The sequence below is a fragment of the Octodon degus genome, unplaced genomic scaffold, assembly GCF_000260255.1.
Source record: "Octodon degus isolate 3935 unplaced genomic scaffold, OctDeg1.0 scaffold00026, whole genome shotgun sequence".
Lineage (NCBI taxonomy): Eukaryota > Metazoa > Chordata > Mammalia > Rodentia > Octodontidae > Octodon > Octodon degus.
Genome location: NW_004524602.1, coordinates 11,582,179 through 11,601,420, shown reverse-complemented (window position 1 = coordinate 11,601,420; position 19,242 = coordinate 11,582,179). Strand labels below are relative to the sequence as shown.

The 19,242-nt window shown below is 42.0% G+C and overlaps 1 protein-coding gene and 1 pseudogene across 1 annotated transcript in view; one reads left to right on the top strand and one right to left on the bottom strand.

Moving 5' to 3' along the window:
- LOC105741849 overlaps window positions 1-17,241 on the bottom strand; it is a 31,181-nt pseudogene extending 13,940 nt beyond the window's left edge.
- Znf609 (zinc finger protein 609) overlaps window positions 1-19,242 on the top strand; it is a 191,465-nt gene that overhangs the window by 108,798 nt on the left and 63,425 nt on the right. The window lies entirely within an intron of this gene.

Below are 19,242 nucleotides of genomic sequence, written 5' to 3'. Positions count from 1 at the left end.
ATCTACGAAGTTCAGACTCCTCCAGGTGGGTGTTGCTTGGATCTGGCTGCTGTGCTCCACTTCTTTCTGCTGCAGGTGTTAGAGTTGAACCCTTTGTGTCTCTCTGGCAAGATGTTCTGCTCCTGAATCAGCTGGGTGGGCCTTGCCCCTAGCCTCTTTGCAGAGAGTTCTGCTGAAGGGTTCCCTGTTGGGCCTGCACCCTGGGTCTATTCAGGATCCCGTGGGCCGGGGTCGTCTCACTCACTGGCAGGCCTGCGCTCTGGGTCTGTTCAGGATCCTGCAGCCTGGGTCATCTCACTCACTTGCTGGGCCTGCGCTCTGGGTCTGTTCAGGATCCCGCGGCCCCGGTCATCTGTTATCTCTCAAGAATACTAAGACTAATGCCTAGAAATCTTGAGGGGGAAGCAACGCGTGTGGCAAAAGCCAGGAAGCACTGCTTTGCAGATTTAGACTCTGCCTATTGCAGAGGGAGTGGGAAGAACGCTTGAAAGACCTCTCAGGTCTTGTTAAGGACACCAAAAAGCATGCTTGCAGTCAGGTGATTGGCCAAATGCCTCACTAAGGGGGAAAGGAAGTACTTTCATCTCCTCAGAGAATCACAGGATCAATGCCTATTTATTGTCTGCTGACCAGTTTTGTCTGTTTGGTGAGGCTGTGTGTTTTTGGATTATACGTTATTTGCTACAAAGGGGAAGGAAAATGTTGTAGAAACTACTGGAAATTATGATAACCTCTTTCCCAGTCTGTTGAGGTTGTTACTTTTTGAGACAGGGTCTCACTGTAGAGTTCAGGCTAGCTTTGAATTTATGGTGTAGCACAGGCTGGCCTCCAACTCAAGACAATCCTCCTGCTTCAGCCTCCTAAGTACTGGGGTTACAGGTATGTGCCACCACATCCAGTCTTAACAGTACAGCAAAGACAATGTTTTAACTACACAAATAGGACAGGTGGTTTATACAGCAGATTGTTATTTTGGGACTTTTTCTTTTGGAATTGTTCCTGATTTGCTCAGATGAACAATAGCAAGTATCATCTCAGTTCTTCAGATGGAATTCAGAGTAGAGTGTGTAAGACTTGCTGAAGATCCTCCTGCCTCTTGTGCATATGTTCCAGCCTGAAAAGGGGATGGAAAAAAGGAAAACTTAATCTTTTTTCTTTTAAGTTAATGACTTAGTTCCCACCTCCTGATGTGTTCATAGCCTAAAAAAAGCTCTGATATCTAGGTAATGTTCCAGGCAACAATATTCAGTGCTTTTTGTGTGATACTCCATTTAATTCTCGTAATAGCTCTAGGCTCTACATACTACTATGACTTTCAGTTTAGTGAAAGTATAGCTCAAAGAAGTTAAATCACCAGCCTGAAGTTGCATGGCTAACAGTGGGGGTCTGTCTGAAGGTGAGGTAGCTATCATCTGTCTCTTTTTCTTCATCATTGTCTCCTCCTCTTTCACTGTTTATTTCTGTTTGAAGAAACCTGTCTTCCCTCATCTCATTCATTCTTACGCTAAATCCCTCCTACATGCCTTTCTAAAACAGTCCACCTCTGAGGAGACATTTGGAACATTTTTCTTTCCATAAGGTTAAAATGGAAAATAAGATGGTTTAAATTCTCTTACATAATAAAGATAGACTCAGACACTTAAAAAATTTGTACATTATGGGAACTTTGCAGGGAAAACTCCTTTTATAAAGCTGTTCATAGCATTCACAGACAAGACAGTGAAAACAGATTAATAGGGCTGGTGAGATTGCTCAGTGGTCTAAAGCATCTACTTAAAACAAGCTTAGTAAAGCACAGGGACCCGGTTCAATCCCCCAGCACCACATGCCAGCCAGCCCCACCCCCTGGTGGGCTGAGCTGGCCACACACACATACACACACACACACACACACACACACATAAATAAAATTTAAAAAAAAAGAAAACAGATTAATAAATGTTGGTAAAATATAGTATTAGATGTGATATGATTGATATACTGGTTTTGATAAGAGCTAAAACATTCCAGTTTGCTAGAAAGTTAAGACCTAAGTTTGGGATAGTCTGTCAGGATAAATTAGAGAGGGGGAAAAAAAAGCATACTGCACATCAATCCCACATACATTTTGCCTGGCTGCTGGCTGCTGGCTGCTGGCTGCTGGCTCACCATCTCAGCTCTCAACCCTAACCCTAAGAAATGGAGCCTTACGTGGCCTGGCTTAAGAGGAACTCAAGCTCTGCGCAGTATTCACAGTTGGGGATCTTAGCTGTGTGGATATCACCAATGGATAAATAAGATCATGTGTGCGTGCATGCATACCTAGTCATAGCCCTAGAAAATCCAGAAATCAGTGTAGACCTCCTTAAATAAAGAGACGGACAGTGACTATAAATGTCACTTTACAGGAGTATATTCAGGAAGACATTAAAAGCAAACAAAATGTTTATCAGCCTTTAAAGATAAAGACAAGTACAAAAATAGAATATTTGGGAGCTAAGAATGTATCTCAGAAGTAGAGCATTTGCCGGGAACTGCAAACTAGTAGGTTAAATTGCCAGTACTACCAAAAATTTTTTCTAAACATTTTAAATTATAGCATTTTATTTAAATTGTTTTAATTCACACATGAATGTTTAGGATACAATGAAATTACAAGCTTTTTATAATCTGAAAGTTATCATTGGGCCTCAAGAAAATCTCCATCTTCAAGAGTAATAAAGAATGTTTTGAGGATCCAACCGTACTCATCGCTGTAGTAGAATTGAGTGGATAAGGATTTGTATTTGCTACATGATGTTAACATTCTTGTAGAATTCATTGGCTAGTTTTCAAGTAGAAAGACTCAAAAGTTTAAGGCTTTTAAGAGAGGAGACGTTTAATATGATTATGCTATAATGGATAGAGTATGGCTCTGCTCTCTAAAACAAAATTAAAGAAAAATTTCCCCAGCAGTATATTTCAGAAGCAATAAAGGAATAGGCAGATGTGCTCTCAGAAGCCGGAAGGCCACTGTGATTGCTCATCTTCCTGGGGACTGGGGAGAGGGGCTTCCATGGGAAGGAAGGGTGCTGAGCAGACAAAACTACATGTGCACTAGGTCTTGTAAACTTCAAACCTCAGGCAAAGACTTGGAGAGGGTATCAACATTTATAGGATATAAAGCTTTTTTTTTCTTTTTGTCTTTTTGAGACAGAGCTTCACTATGTACTTCAGGCTGACCTTGAACTTACTTTGTAGCCCAAGCTGGCCTCGAATTCTCAGTGATCCTCCTGACTCAGCCTCCACAGTGCTGGGATTACAGGCATATATCACCACAGCCAGCCAGCAGATAAAGCTTTTAAGAGACATTGGCTTTTAAAAACTGCAGAGGCTGGTCCAATTAGAATGAATCTAAAGAACTTCAGTTAGCGTGGTTAGAAAAGCACTTTATCTCTTCCCAATGGGTTTAGAGTTGAAAGCTGGAACTGCTGCAGCTACCTTGCTTGCATCTACCTTGCTTGCACCTAAAGAAGGCAGCCTGGGTGGAAATAGGGCTGGACCAGAGAAAGGAGCAAAAAAGTGGAAAGGTAGAAAGGACCCCAAATCACCTGAGTCCCAGCATCAGGCCAGGTCTGCTTGGACTTTTTCACTTACGTGGGTGGTGCCAAAGTCTGCCTTATACCAGTGTGGCTGTGCCTTTCTGTCACTCATAACTGAAAGAGCTCTAATACAATCTCCTTGATCATAAGGTCGAGCTACTTCATTTCTTAGGTTGAAGTTCAGAGTAGTAAAGTGATTTGCCTATAGTTATACAGCTTAATAATGAAAAATGGGGCCCATGCTGGGCATGGTGGTGTACGTGTAATCCCAGCACTCAGGAGGCCGAGGCAGGAGGATCACTAAGAGGTCATGGCCAGCTTAAACTAATAGTGAGATCTTGTCTCAAAAGAAAACAACCAAACCAAACACACACACGTGTGCGCGCACGCACATGCACACACATGTACACATGAGCAAAAACAAGTGCCCCAATTACCTCCTTTATAAGCTCTTTTATGTAAAACTCAGTATAGTTTAAATACTTTCTGGGTAATGTTTGTAATGGATTTGAGGATACCATTTAGGATGAACTAATGAAAGTTAGTCCTCTTATAGGGTGTTTTTTGGAGCTTCCCTTTCCTCCCTTCCCTTCATCTCCTCCCCTTCCCTAGGCAGGGCCTCACCCTGGAGGCCATTCTGGTCTTGAATTTACTTTAAGGATTTTTTTTTTTTTTCTCGAATGCCTTCAGGGCACTTTTGGCCAGCAGGAGAGGTGTGAGGTTCGAACTCCAGCAACCTGAGGCTGACAGCTTTGTGGAAGCAGCCACTTAAAGGCCTGAGCTAGGGCCAGGCCCTTGAATTTACTTTGTAGCCTATGCTGGCTTCACACTTGCACTAGTCCTCCTGCCTCCACTTCCTGAGTGCTGGGATTACAGGCATCCACCCCATACCTGGCTACAAAGTGTATTTTGGAATTTCAGCAGAAAACTGACTTCAGCAGTATGGCCCTAATTTCCTAAGACCTGCGTAAGTGAATCAGCCATAGGCCCTAGCATTTTTGTGATAGATTAACAGCCTGGTCATTGAAACTCGGGTAGCTTTGGGCTAGCTACAGTATGTCAGCATTGCCCATTCTCTGAGCCTCCTCAGCTTCTCAAATCAGAAGCTTCTTTTCCTAGGGGTGTATCTAATATGAAATGTGGACTTCAGATGTTTACCAGGCTCCTCCCCGCTCAGGATCTGCACACACCGCTCCCTGTGACAGTACTGCTTATGCCTTGGTCTTTTATGTGACAGGCTCTGCCTCACCTTCCAGGTCTGTGTAAATCCTCACCCTTCAGGGAGACCATCCCTGGCTGTACTAGGTAGCTCCCACTGTAGGTTCTTTTATTATATGCCCTGCTTTTTCCTTAGTTATAGTTTCTGATTTATATGTATTCACTCATCTCTTATTTATAGCTCTACATTCATTGTATAATTCAAGAGCTTCATGTAGGGGATACTTACTGTTTGTTTAGTGATTGAATTCTGTATACCCAGGCCTTGAAAAGCAGTAAGAAGCACTAGGATTCTGGGCCCTTCCCCAGCCCTAGTCCCGAGACCCTTAATTGCCCCCATACCTGTCTGAGGCAGCACAGACAGCAGACCTAGAAAGAGCAAGCTAGGAGTGGAACTTAGCGCTCTGCAGTGAGCTGTGGCAGGCAGCTTTGAGTTAATATTTTATTATCTCTGTTCTTCAGCTTGTCATGCCTTGCTTTTCCTCCTCTCTGCAACTTCTCACCTACCCACTTGACTCTGACTCAGATTCCTCACACTAAAAGGATATATCAGAGAAATGAGGTGGCCATGAGAGCAGGGGAGGAAGGATGGAATGACAGGGGCCACCAGAAATTTCCTTCAGAACTCTAATCGCTCTGAGGTCACAGTTTCGAGTCTAGAATGAGAGGACTTTGAGTGCCTCCTTTTCTTGCTCAGTGCCCTCAGCTTGAGTGCCTAGCTGGCAGGCAGGCACCTTTCCCTTCTCAGTTCCTGTCAGCCCAACATGAAGGTCAGGCAGAGGGAGACAAATGAGAGCAGCTCAGGGAAAAGAGGTTACCACGGTAACAAGCAGGCACGACTGCTATTTGGAAACAGGCCTAATCTTTCTCCTCCTCCTCCCTCCTTTTCAGCCCTGGAAGATGGGTATTGTTTAGCTGACCTGCATCCTTGGGGTGGGAACCATAATCCCTTTCTGACAGTTCTCTCTGACACTGGAGTGAGCTGCTTTGCATTTTAATTTGATAAGCAACAGCCACAGTTTTCTCAGAAGTGCTGGAAACATGGTTTATTCTGGCTGTGTTCCAGGCAGGGTTCTGGTTGCCACAGAGAGGGATTTTGGATTGCTGTTTATTTCTCCACAAAGATTTTGCGTATGTGTGGAGGATGCCCATTTTTCTAAGCAGCTGGAATCAGCTAGATATGTTCAGTTCTTTCATCTGTTAGATGTATGCAAGCTATCTTTAAGTATGAAGATGAATATATGCATTACAACAGTGACCAAGATACTGCCCCATCCCAGCTCTTAGGCATGCTCACCTATGTGGGGCCATATGGACAGTGGCCAGTGCAGTGCCTGATCTGACTTCTGTCCTGTCCTTCTGTCTCCCCCTGCTGTGTAATGTGCTGTCCTGTCCTCACTCCCCCGCTACCTCCTCCTTCCTATTAGCTCAGATCTCTTTTCTTGAATCTTCACATATTTTTCCTCTTCAAAAGAAAAATATTTGATTTTTAAATGAAATAAGTTCTTAATGTAATAGAAACTGAAAATATTTGATAAACTCAAAATTGTCTAGAATTTTACTGCCAGAGAAACATCTCTCATAGATAGTAGTGTTATTCTGTGATGAACATTTAAATTGTTCCTGATTTGTTTTGTTTCTGTTTGGCTGTTATAAGCAAAACTATACATCATATATCTTTGTGCTCTCTCCTGTTAACTTCTTGATATAAATTCTAGAAATGGAATTTTAATGCCAAAAGGCACACTTTGGTACCAAAGCTTTCATACTTATATGTATTGCCAGCTAACCAGTAGAAAAGATACCAACTAATAATTGGACAAAAGAGTACTTAGTTTGTGTTGCTCTTTGGCATTCTCTTGCCATTTTGAGTATGTTCAGTTCTTTCATCTGCCAGATAGGTTGAAATTACACTTTTCTTGTCATTAAAAATTCTCAAGTGCCCCTGTGTACTGGAAGTCCTTATGCGCTTGCAATCTTTTCTTACAGTGCTGGCAAAGTTGTTTGTTTGTTTGTTTTTAAGTTTTTTAAGCTTTTTGAATCAAGGCTGGACACAGTGGCTCACGCCTGTAATCCCAATACTAGGGGAGCTGAGGAAGGAAGATCTTTGTGCGTTTGAGACCAACCTAGGATACAAAGTGAAGCTCAAGACTAGCCTCAACTGCATATTAAGAGCCTGTCTCAAAAAATAAAATGAACACCAAATTATTTCTCTCTGCAGTCTCCTTCTGAATCAAAATTTTATTTTCCTCTCCCCTTTTTCTTTCAGTAATGGAGTACCATTCATTCGAGTTTCAGCTCCAGAGGACAAGTGTATGGTCTGTCTTGTTCATAGCTGTGTGCTCAGTACCTAGAATAGTGACTGTGGAGTGAGTCATCTCCCGGCCATCTGAGCCAGAAATTCTAATCATGCCTGACTCTTTCACTGATAGCCGGCATGTCTGATGTGTCCCAAAGTCAAATTGCTTTTTTAAATCTAGTCTGTGTTTCTCTGGCTCTCCATCTGTCCCTCCCTTTCTCCCTCCCTCACTGTCTCCCTCCCTCACTCTTTCACTTGGTCTCTCTCTTCCCCCCACACCCTTCTCTCCTTTATGCTGAGCTACTTCCCCAGGATATTTTTTTCTTCTTTGTTAAGACAGGGTCTCACTAAGTTATTATGTTACCCATACCGGGCTTCAATTTGCAATTCTCCCAAAATTCTGGGATTACAGGTGTGCACCAAATTTTCCCTGTTTAATTTTACTTTTTGTTGTTGTTGTTGTTTCTGTTTTGGTTTTGTTTTGAGATAGTCTCACCATGTAGTTCATGTTGACCTTGAACACTCTATGTAACCTTGGCTGACCTGTAACTTTTAGTAATTCTCCTGTAAGTCCCAAGTGCTGGACTTGCAGGCATGCACCATCATGCCTGGCCTTCATTTTTGTTGTTGTTATTGTTTTCATTTTGTTTTTTTTGTTTTTTTTTTAAATTTTTATTTATTTGTGTGTGTGTGTGTGTGTGTGTGTGTGTGTGGCCAGCTCAGCCCACCAGGGGGCGGGGCTGGCTGGCATGTGGTGCTGGGGGATTGAACCGCGGTCCCTGTGCTTTGCTAAGCTTTTTCTAAGTATGTGCTTTAGACCACTGAGCCATCTCACCAGCCCCCATTTTGTTTTTAAATAGACAAGTCTGATAACATCACCACTTTGCTTTAGAACTTCAAAGACTTTTGGTTCACTCTGCTTGTACTCTTTACTCCAGCCCAACAAGCTTGCTGTTCTTTTATGGCGGATGAGGAAGAGAGAGAGTTAGTTTTTGGTTTTGGAAGTGTTGTTTGTTTGGGTTGGGTTGGGTTGGGTTGGGTTTTGAAACAAGAGTTTCACTGTGAAATTCCAGAGCCTTGAACTGCTATGTAGCCCAGGGTAGCCTCAAACTAAAATATCTTTAGTAGTAAAGAAAATCTGGTACTGGGCCGGGGAGATGGCTCAGTGGAGTAAGCACTTCCCTGGCAAGCACAAGGGCCTGAGTTCAATCCCCAGTTCCACAAAAAAAAAAAAAAAGAAAAAGAAAAAAGAAAGAAAGAAAATCTGGTACTGTAACTAGAATATAGGCACTCTGAGATTATGAGGTTTGCTTTATTGGTAGTATGATTGAATATATCTACCTTTCCTTTTTTTTCTTTTTTTTTTGTATTTTTAGGGAAGGGTCTACAGGGTGTTTAGGGTCTCAATACTAGATTGGACTCATAGTAATCTGCCTGTTTACATTCTCCCTAGAGCTGGGATTACAGCCACCACGCCCAGTCTCAATTGCCATCTCAGCATGCCCCAGGGGCGGAGCTGGCAAGGTAGGCTCAGGTATCAAACCCTGGCCCCTACACCTGCTTGCAGGCACTTTAGTCCACTGAGCTATTTGGCCAGCCCCTTCTTTTCTTGCTTCCTTCTTTCCTTCTGTCCTTCCTTCCATTCATTTGTTCGTTCGTTCATTTATTCTTCTTTTTCCTTTTTGTTTTTGTTTTTGTTTTTGTTTTTGAAACAGGGTTTCACTATGCAGTTCAGGCTGGCCTTGAGCTCACTTTGTATCCCAGGCTGGTCTCCAACTCTCATCAATCCTCCCATCTTCCCTTTGAGAGTGCTGGGTTTACAGACATGTGCGACCAAGCCTGACTTGATTTCTTGATAATGGCCATTCTTTCTGGGGTGAGATGGAATCTCCGTGTTGCTTTAATTTGCATCTCTGAAATGACCCAGTGACGTTGAACATTTTTTCATATGTTTATTTGCCCTTCCTACTTCTTCCTCTGAGAAATGTATATTCCTCTCAGATGCCCATTTTTGGATTGGGTCTTTAAATTAGGAGGTGGGGGGTTGGGGTTTGTTTGGGGTTTTTGGGTTTGTTTGTTTTGTGTGTGTGTGTGTGTGTGTGTGTGTGTGTGTTTGTTTTTGTTTTTGTTTTTGTTTTTTTGCGCTAAATGCCTTCAAGGCATGACTAGCTGGCTTGTGCTGTGGGGATCGAACCACAGCAACCTGAGCCTGACTGCTTTGTTGAAGCAGCCACTTAAAGAATTGAGCTAAGTGGCAGGCCCCCTTGTGTGTGTGTTCTTTATGCATTCTCAATAGTATTCCTTTGTCTGGGAACAGCTGGCAAACATTTTTTTCCCACACTGTGGGTTGTCTCTTCACGCTGTTGGTAGTTTCCTTTTCTGTGCAAAAGCTTTTTAATCAGCTAAGATCTCAGTTGCTGATTCTTTGTGATAGCTCCTGTGTGATCAGAGTTTTATCCATAGTCTTTGCCTGCACCAGTGTCTTCAAGAGTTTTACCTATTCTATCTTCCAGTAGATTTAATGTTTCTGTGTTAATATTTTTTTTTTTTTTTTTTGCGGAACCAGGGATTGAACTCAGACCCTGCGCTTGCCAGGAAAGCGCTTATTCTACTGAGCCATCTCCGCAGCCCCTGTGTTAATATTTAGATCTTTGATCCATTTCCACTTAAGTTTAGCGAGTAGTGAAAGATAGGGGTCCAATTTGAATCTTCAGCATGTGTCTTTCTTCCACTGAATGTGCTTGATGCCTTTGTCAGTGATAAGGTGGCTGAGTATGTCTGGAGTAGTTTCAACATTGTCTAATCTGTTCCATTGATCTTTGTGGGGGGGTGCTGTTTGTTTTTATTTTGCCCATACAATGTTGTTTTTTTATAGTATAATTTCAAGTCAGGGATTGTAATACCCCCTGTCTTGCTTGCCTTTGTTGCCATAATTATCTTTGCTATTGTAGGTCTTTTCTGGTTCCAAATGAATTTTAGGATTATTTTCTGTAATTCTGTGAGACATGCTGTTGGAATTTGATCAGAATTGCCTTAAATCTGTGGAACAGTTTTGGAAGCATAGCCATTTTCACTATTTGCTTCTTCCTACCCAAGAGCAAGGGATATCATTCCATTTTTTATATCCTCTTCAGTCTCCCTTTTCAGAGTTCTATAGTTTTCTATAGAGATCTTTTACATCCTTCATTAGATTGATTTGTAAGTATTTTTCCTTTTTTTATGCTATTATGAAAGATGTTGTTTCCATTATTTTACTCTCAGTGATTTTGTTATTCATGTACAGGAAAAGCTATTGATTTTTGAGTGTTGACTTTGTATCCAGCTATGCTACTGAATTTGCTTATTAAATCTAGCAGTGTTGTAGTGGAGTCTTCTATGTAGAACATCATATCATCTACAAATAATAATAATATAACTTCTTCCTTTGCTATTATTCCATTTTATTTCTTTCTCTTGTCTAATTTCTTAGGTTAACGTTTCCAAGTCCATATTGAATAAAAGTGGAGAGAGTGAACATCTTTGTCTTGTTCTTGATTTTAGAGAGAAAGCTTTCAGTTTTTGTCCATTTAGTATGATGTTGACTAGCTTTTATTAGATTGAGATAAAGACCCTCTATTGCAGTTTTCTGTAGGACTTTAATCATGCTGGACTTTGTCAAAGTTTTTGCTGCACCTACTGATATGATTGTATGGATTTTGTCTTTGGCTTTGTTAATATGGTGTGCTACCTTTATTGAATTACATGTGTTGAACATGCCTGCATCCTTGGGATCCCTCTTGACAAAGTACCTCATGTTTTGATTTAGTTCCAGACCTTACAGATCTCCATAACTCCAAGGTAATCATTGGAGAATACCAAAGCCCTTGCACGTGTACTCAGTGACCCTGTTGTCTAAGACATACTCCAAAATTGGAGAGTACAGAAAAGTGCAGATAAGCACATGTCCACATTTTCAAATGTGTAGGCTATATTGCTTTACATTGGCCTTCAGCAAAACTCTAGAAGAAAGTGTTACAGATAACTTGTGAGCTCCTTGCATTTTCCTTCTTGGACCCGCCTAGGGTTCTTTGGAGTAGCACAATATAATTAAAAGAGCATGGCCTCAAAGTTAGGGCTAGGGATATAGCTCAGTGGCATAGTGCCTGCCTGGCAAGCACAAGTCATGAGTTTGATTTCTGATATAAAAAAAAATTAGATATGTCTTGGTTCAAGTTCCATCCATGTCACTTAATAACATAATTACAGAGTAATCATTTGGCCTTTATGCAACTGATTTTTTTTTAAATTTTATTTATTTGTGTGTGTGTGTGTGTGTGTGTGGCCAGCTCAGCCCACCAGGGGCCGGGGCTGGCTGGCATGTGGTGCTGGGGGATTGAACCGCGGTCCCTGGGCTTTGCTAAGCTTGTTCTAAGTTGGTGCTTTAGACCACTGAGCCATCTCACCAGCCCCTGCAACTGATTTTTCTTTTCTTTTTAAATTTCCTTTTTTCCCTTTTTTGAGGCAGCGTCTTGCTACATAATTCAGTCTGGCCTTGGACTCGCTATGTAGCCTAAGCTTGCCTCAAACTTACAGTGATTGACCTAGCTTGTCCTCCTGAGTGCTGAGATTGCAGGCATCTGCCACCATGTTCAGCTAGTTTTTGTCCAGGGTTTAGGTTTTTTTCAGGCTTTTTTGTTTTTTTTTTTATTTTTGGGGGTACCAGGCAAACACTTACTCAATTGAGCTATCTCCCTGGCCCTAGTTTTAGTTCTTATTTCTGTACTACTAAATGAATTGGAGCCAGATCACCTGAGTTTGAATCCATTTCATTATTTAGTAGCCACATAATCTTAACCAAGTAACTGTCTTAGCTTCTGTTGCTGTAACGAATACTTGAGATACTCAAATTATAAAGAAAAAAAAATTAGTGCTGTGGATTGAACCCACGGTGTTTGCACTGACCTATATCTTTAGTCCCTTTTTATTTGAGACAGGAACTCAAACTGAAGTTGAGTATCAATACTTGATGAAAAATACCTGTTCCATGTTATGCCTAAGATGTTTGATATTCAGACAGATAGTGAGGTTAAGCTTAACAGCCTAGGTTGTATGGTAATAACAATAAGCTTGTCTCCTGAATGGTTAACAACCTAAGCTTGCAGACCAAAATTAGAGAAAACGGAGGGCCGCAAGGAAAGCCAACATTTTGGCCCTAGCCTTCCAAGGTCAATTAAGACTCAGGACATATGAGAACTTGTACTGTAACGTCACATAACTCAGTAGTGTCCCAAATCTTCAGATCAAGGAGATTATGGGGCCAAAGAGGAAAGTGATTGATGATGTAGTGTTGCTTAAGAGTGAGTCACCTGGAGAGAAAACATTCTCTCAGGCTTTCACAAAGAGCACATTGGCCAAGCAAGAGCCGTGACTCATCCACATGGCTGACACTGACAAAGGTTCTACAATCTGAGGTACAGGATCTCAGGATAAATCCTGAGGGGATTTCACTGACCTTATCAGACCCAAAAGCTATAACTCTTGTTGCATAGGTCCTGCTTTACCTTGGTCTTAACCATCCAGCAGAAAAGTATAAAAACAAAGTGTAAGCAGTAAAGCCATGGGGCTGGTGAGATGGCTCAGTGGTCTAAAGCACCTACTTAAAAAAACAAGCTTAGCTAAAGCACAGAGACCGCGGTTCAATCCCCCAGCACCACATGCCAGCCAGCCCCGCCCCCTGGTGGGCTGAGCTGGCCACACACAACACACACACACACACACACACACACAAATTAATTAATTAATTAATTAATTTAAAAAAAAAAAGAAGTAAAGCCATGCTGTTATGTTGAGCTGTGGGGGACTCAGATCAACAATTTCTGACATTGCCAGTGAAGCAGAAGACCCAATACTATTATGGACTATTGAACTCTTTTAGAATATTTTGCTGAGTTTACACACCTATAATATTTAAATGATGGAACTTAACAAAAAAAAGGGGGATACAGATGAATTTCCATTTTGTATCTGTATTCAAAATGGTTAGGATAGATATATAGTTACATTCTCTTAATGAATAGAGTGATTTGTTCTAATAGTGTTTGTAAATAGGATATCATGTCCGCATCTTGTACAGCAATTAACCACTAGGAAGAATGTATGCAATGTGTTAATTATTGAAACTATCCTACCAATTTGGTTTGAAAAAATACATAAATAAAATAAAAATTAAAAAAAATAAACTGAAGTTGAATTTGCAGTTCTCCTGCCACAGCCCCCCAGAGTGCTAGGTGTGGGCCACTACTCCTATCTAAATGATTTATCTTGGCTTCTGGTTTGGGAAATTTCATTCCACAATGAATTTGTTGGCTCTATTATTTTGGGTCCTGTGGCAGAATAGTACATCATGGTAAAAAGCCCATGGCAGAGTGGTCAGGAAGTGAAAGGGGAAAAGAAAGAGATTGTGATCCCACGGTCAGCTCCCTTGGAAGGTCACTACCAGCACTCCACTGCTTACAGCCTCACCAGCCCCCAGGACCGCCACATTGTTTGGACAGTTATCTCCTCTGGCCTTAGGGCTTTCTTCTGTAAGAACTGCTGCTAATAGTAATTAATCCATAAGGTGGTTTTGAGGAATAAATAAAACTTATATAAAGTATTTTGGTTTTTTTTTTTTTTTTTTTTTTTTTTTTTTTGGAACCAGGGATTGAACTCAGGCCCTTGCGCTTGCCAGGGAAGTGCTTATTCCACTGGGCCATCTCCCTGGCTAAAATACTTTGAGAAGTGCTTGGAATATACAAGAGTAAGCAGTAAATTAAAGTTGCCATTTATCATCTTCGTTGTTTCAGACTTCTTATAGTCCTTTCTTGCTCAGGTTCTCTCCCAGTTTGCTTTCTTTCTCTACTGCTGACTTTTCTCATAGGTTCTAGTCTCCCTGCTTAAAACTTGTATCCAAAGTTAGACTTGTGGACTGGTCAGATAGCTCAGTGAATTAAGCGCCTGCAAGCAGGTGCAGGGACCAGGGGTTCAATCCCTGGCCTGCTGTGCCAGCCCCACCCCTGAGGCATGCTGAGATGGCAACTGAGACTGGGCATGGTGGCACGCCCCTGTAATTCCAGCTTTTGAGAGGCTGTTAACAGGCGGATCACTATGAGTCCAATCTGAGACCCTGAACACCCTGTAGACCCTTCCCTAAAAATACAAAGTTAGACTTGTTTTCTGATTCTGTCCAACCAGCAATTTATTGCAGCAGCAGCTGCTGCTGCTGCTTTCCTTTAGCTCCTGTCTGAGATAGAGGCCTCAGAACCCTTGAAGTCAGCTCAGAGTTTTCTTACCTCCTGGATCCTAGCCGACTCCCCTTCTTGCCTGCTCTTCCTGCCCCATGACTGCTTCTGTCTCGGCCCCAGCAAACCTCATCCTTCACTTGCTCTGTCTGGGTGAGCTTCCAGCTGCTGTTACTGCCTTCTGACTCATCTCCTTCAAAGCAGACATTGGAAAAAAGTGTCGGATCATGTCTTCCAACACAGTCATTGACTCATTAATTCACAAGGACTTCCTTTACTGTGGCATCCTGTCTCCCGCCACTCTGGGCAGCCTTTCTTTACCACACTAGTATGCACCATATACATGGTACTGCTCAGACTAAAATAAGCTCATTTTCCTTATGTTCTTAATGAGCTTAATCCCTCAAGGTTCAGCTGAAATGTCACCTGCTTCTCCTAGGTTGACACAAGTGATTCTTGCCTCTTTGTACATATTTCTTTGTATCTTCTGTGATGCTGCTTTTGTTACATGCTCACATTCATTTCCCGTGCCTGACCTGGAGACAGTGAACATGCCGCGTTCATCACTTACTGTGGTGTAGTGCCCAGACCAGAGTCAGTGTTTACTCCTGCTGGATAAAGAAAGGCATCCAAAAAGAATGCTTATTAGGAACCAAAGGTAGTTCTAAGACAAGGCACACTAAACCCCCACACACCTTTCTTCCCCCAATAGAGTTATTAGTTGGGGAGATAAGAGTGCTTTGATTTTGTCAAGGTATTTGAGTAAAGCCTTTTACGGTATTCAAGATGACATGTCAGTGAAATGTGGACTGGATGTGATACAGTTGGGTGATTTTAGAGCCGGCTGAAGAGCCATATTTAAAGAGTATGGATTACTGGGTGTGTGGCAGCCAGGGTGACTGTGGTGTACTGCAAGCCTGCCTTTCCTCTGTCCATGTTCAACAAGGTAGAAACCTGGCTCTGATGAGTTCAACCCATCAAGGAATTTTTAGATTCCTGGAATTAGAACTTACTAGGTTCAAAGAAGGACTCAAACAATGCTGTTGGGGTTTTGTCATTGCTCACCTTCATTTCCTTCTTTCCCCCTCAGTTGGCTTTATTTTTAGGCAAGGTCTTTTTTTGTGTCAGGCAGAGTGGCCTGTGGCAGCAACAGAGTTGGTTACTTCTCTAGCTTAGGATGCAGAAGAAAGACCATACCGGTGGAAACCCTGCTCCATGTAGTCAGAGGAGATGTGCACCCATCCTTTGTGGAGTTAAGAGAATGCATGGGGAACTGTCAGAGCTGTACTACCATTGATGCTGCAGGTAGATAGTGCAGGCAGTAGGATTGGACAGAAGGAATTAACAGATTGTCATTGCTGTTGTTAGTAGTAGTAGTAGTATTGGCTGATATTTATCAGGTTATTTGTTGTGCTTTTGTGATGTTTGCAATTGAACTCAGAGCTTTACGTATGTTAGGCAAGTGTTGTACCACTGAGCTACATTCCCAGGATGTCTCGATTTTTTTTTTTGCTTTGTTTTTTCTGTTTTTTATTTTGAATCAGGGTCCTACTAAGTTTCCTGGACTGCTTGAACTTGTGCTCCTTCTGCCTCAACCTCTATAATAGCTGAAGTTGTGGGCCTGCATCGCCATGCCCAGCTTTACTGAATTTTTATTGTGTGTAGCTAGGCACTGTATACTAAGCATTCTATATGCAGTGAACCGTTACAATGACATTATGAAATATAAAGACTGTTTTTTGTTTTTTTTTTTTTTAATAGAAGAGGAGACTGAGTCTTAGATTATTTAGCTAGATAGAATAGCACAGAGCTATATGCCTAGCTGCTTAGGAGGCTGAGACAGGAGAATCACTTCTTGAACCTAAGAATTTAGAGCCAGCCTGGGCAGCAGAAAAGGACACTTTCTTTAAAAAAAAAAAAAAGGGAGGGGGGAGCAGCCGGCCATGTGGGCCTGGCGTTTGATCCCTGGACTTGCCATGCCAGCCACATCCCCAGGGCACATTGAGATGTGATTGAGACTGGGTGTGGTGGCATGTGCCTGTAATTCCAGCACTTGGGAGGCTATAAACAGGAGGATTACGACGAGTCTAATCTATGTAGCGAGACCCTGTTGACCCTGTAGTAAATACATAAAAAAATAAATTAAATTTGAAAAAGTATAATGTGTCTGTGATAATCCAGCTTCTAGTAAGAGCTGTGATTTCAGTCTTTGGAAGTTTGAAACAGTTACCTACATTTTTGTTACATGAAAAAGAAGGCATAACAGTGTCTACAGTGTACAATTGTTTGTGGAAAGGGATAAAGTGAAGGTACATATAACAGCCAAATAAATACCTGTTAGAGTTGCTTCTGAGAAAGGAAACAGGCCACCATGGATGGCATTCCCTCTGCTGCTGTATGTATTTTTCATTTAAAATAACCAACTATAAAAGCACAGAAATTTGGACAAACTGGTGATTAAAAGTTTGCGAAGAAGCTGGGCGTGGTGATACACACCTGTAATCTCAGCAGTCAAGAGACTCTGGCAAGAGGATCACTGAGTTCAAGGACACCCTGGGCTACATAAGTAAGTTCACGGCCAGCCTTACCTGCACAGTGAGACCCTGTCTCATAAAAAAACAAAAGAAGAAAAAGATCCAAGACTTTCAGCGGTACGTACATCAAGAATAACCTCTTCCAGGAGCCAATAGTGTGTGTCCTGTGAGAGTGCCGGCACAGTAGGCACACTGCTGGGCATTGGACATGTGCTAAAAATTTCACTCTTTGCAATCACACCAATAAAATAAGGTTTATTTTCTCCATTCACCATGGAAGGTGAAGTGGAGTTTAAGTAGGAATTGGCTGCTATTAAAGATTCCATCTTCAACAGGTTAGATAGTCTTGAAGGCTTTACTGTTTCTGACATGGCGATTTTGTTTATACATATTCTTCTAGGTACATATGCATGATATAAATTGTACAAATCAGTTAAACACCCTAGGTTTCCTGTGCTTTCTTTAAATAGAATGACCTCTCCTCAGAATCACCTTATTATTTCCTTTGAAATCTGTGAGTCTTTTTTAAAGTTGAAGTATGTAGTCTAAGACCTTTCAGAACACAAAATCACCTAGGTGACACTTGAGCATTAGCTCTCATCTAAGTGGGTGGCCACTTCCGGCTTGATCCTATGGAGCTAAGAAGTCCATAACCAGGAGTTAGCCCTTACTGTACAACACCATCTAGTGCCCTTCCTTCCTTCCTTTCTTTCTTTCTTTCTTTCTTTCTTTCTTTCTTTCTTTCTTTCTTTCTTTCTTTCCAGACAGGGTCTGGCTGTGTAACTCAGACTGGCCTTGAACTCACAACCATCCTCCCACATCAGCCTCCCAGGTGCTGAGATTACAGGCCTGGGCCACCATGCCTGGCTCCACTTTGGAGTTTTACCTCTCCACTTCGAAATGGCAAGCACGCTTTCTGTAGGAAATGTTACCTCATAATTAAGAATCTTTTTACAAATGACGTTATGTTTAATTTTTAGATTACTATGTGCTAATTTCAGAGAAACCTCATCCTTGGCAGTTGCAAAACAGGCTAAAGTAAAGGTCATTTTGTACTTTATTGTTTGTGTTTTGGTTTGTTTTTGAAACAGGGTCTTGCTATGTGTGTAATGTAGACTGCTCTTGAACTCAGTCCCCCTGCTTCAGCCTCCTGAATGCTGAGATTACAAGTGTATGTCACCACTTGTGGTTCTCAGGGTTTTTTTTTAATGTCCTCATACTACTCATTTGCTGAAGTATGCTAATCCCTGATTTGTAAACATCCCCAAGTGCTGTTTACTACTCCAGTCTTTTTTGGGGGGAGATGGGTACTGGGGATTAAGCTAGTGCCTTCGTACTGAGCTACATCCCTGCACCTCGCTTTTTTCCCTTTGAGACATCTTTCTACTTAAACAACCCAGATGCTGAGATTTCAGGTGGGCATCGCTGTGCTTGGCGTCTACTGCACTCTGCTTAATGATTGCCCGTGCTTCCCTGGCATGGTGGCACACACCTGGTATCCCAGCACTCTAGGAGGATGAGGCAGGATCACCATGAGTTCAAGGCAGTCTGAGCTACATAGTGAGATACTGTCTCAAAAAACAAAACAAAAAAGATAATGATAATAACTTGTGTGCTTTCGTGTCTCTTCCCTCACTCTTCATTCCAGACTGCCCTGTTGGTACACAGGCACTCTCCCTCTACCTCCTTCCTATCAGAGTCCCAGTTCTCTTTAGGAACCAGGTGAGAATGCACTTCCCTAAGCCTAGAGTATGAAAGTAGACTGATGCTCAAATAACCTCAGCTCCTCTGTGTTCCTGAAATATTTTTAGTGGTCTGAGGTGTTAGAACCATTTTTGTAGTGATGCTAAGACACTCTGCCTTTTCTGCTCTTTTACTGCTCTGCTAGTGCAGCCGCAGTTATGGGGCTGGGCACCATGGCTCATGCCTAGAATTTCAGCTACGAGGAAGACTGAAGCAAAACATGGCCAGTTGGAGGCCAGTTTAGGCTACGAGAGAGGTCCTGTGTCAAAAAAAAACAGACACCACACACTGAAATCCTAGCAGTCTGGGAGGCTGAGGCGGGAAGATCACAAATTTCAGCCCACCCTGAGCAATTGATTTATTAGCAAGGCTTCCTCTTCAATCAGTCAGTCAATAAATACAAATTTTAAAGGGTTTGTGGTGATAGGTCAGTGTGAAGAAAAGACATAGGTTCAACCCCTGGTACAGTGAAACTTGAAAAGAAACCCTATGGCACATTGCTGGGAGAGTAGTGCCTACCTGAGTCCGAGCTGCTCAGGAGGCTGAGGCCAAAAGATTGCAAGTTCAAGTGGGCAGCCCATCTTTTACTGTAAATTTTTTTTAAGATTAAGCATTTGCTATATTTTTAT